Source organism: Sinocyclocheilus anshuiensis, unplaced genomic scaffold (genome assembly GCF_001515605.1).
Source record: "Sinocyclocheilus anshuiensis isolate Anshui unplaced genomic scaffold, SAMN03320099.WGS_v1.1 scaffold8007, whole genome shotgun sequence".
NCBI classification, from domain to species: domain Eukaryota; kingdom Metazoa; phylum Chordata; class Actinopteri; order Cypriniformes; family Cyprinidae; genus Sinocyclocheilus; species Sinocyclocheilus anshuiensis.
The window spans coordinates 1-907 of record NW_015538427.1 but is presented as its reverse complement, the minus strand read 5'-3'; the positions used below and the strand labels follow the sequence as shown (position 1 = coordinate 907).

General features: G+C 31.9%; 1 long non-coding RNA gene across 1 annotated transcript in view; it reads right to left on the bottom strand.

Moving 5' to 3' along the window:
* The window catches only part of LOC107683776 (uncharacterized), a 16,582-nt gene extending 16,248 nt beyond the window's left edge, over positions 1–334 (bottom strand). The window contains exon 1 of the long non-coding RNA XR_001633763.1: positions 245–334. This is a non-coding gene — a long non-coding RNA (uncharacterized LOC107683776). The remainder of the gene's footprint in view (positions 1–244) is intronic.
* Positions 335–907: the final 573 nt, after the last annotated feature.

Genomic DNA, 907 nt, shown 5'->3' with positions numbered 1-907 from the left:
TACATTATGTATGACAGATAGGATAATTTATTATGCCTATATATTATTAATATTTATAAACGATAAATCAATTAATATAACATTAATTTTAATATATGTATTTATCTGTCTAATAGTACAAATACAATAGTTACTCATCTACCAAGCTCTGAAAAGCTAAGGAAATTAAATGCTTCTCTGCAAACTGTGCAGTTCGCCTGTACATTTATATCTGAGTTTATGCTTTCAACTGTTTTCTTTATACTTAAATTTACATTACATCATTTATTTTCTGTTGTCTATTACTATAAAAACAAACTCAGTAACTCAGTGATGTATTTTTGATTTTGGCAGATAAGCTCCTCCCACATGTTCACTGGTAGTGAAGCTCCGCCCACAGTAATCACATCATCAGTGAAGCTCCTCCCACAGTAATTCATCAATAAATGCTGGAATATCTCCATCAGTTCACAAGTGAAGACGAGCATCTAATCATCAGGAACAGACTGAGTTTATTAAAGAGGACAGACGGGCATCAGATCATCAGGAAGAGCTGAAATCTGTAAAGACTGAGTTTATTAAAGAGGACAGAGAGAAGATGAGAGATCCAGAGCCCTGCAGAATCAAACACACTGAAGATACTGAAGAACTAACAGGTTGGTGTTTATTCTTCATTAATGAGGCTGAATGTTATAAAGCTTCAAACAGTATTAGATTTGTTGTAACAGGAAAAATCTTTAGAGCTGTTGAATAATCTAGAGGAAGCATCATATAATAAGAGACACTTTCTATGATATGGGTACTTTTTTAACAAAATTAATATATGTTATATAATTTTGTTGTTGGTCAAACATATTTAATAGTTCTCCCTGTAGAAACATGTGATTTGTGCCTATAATACTTACAAATAGTTAAAGTTTCAGAGAGA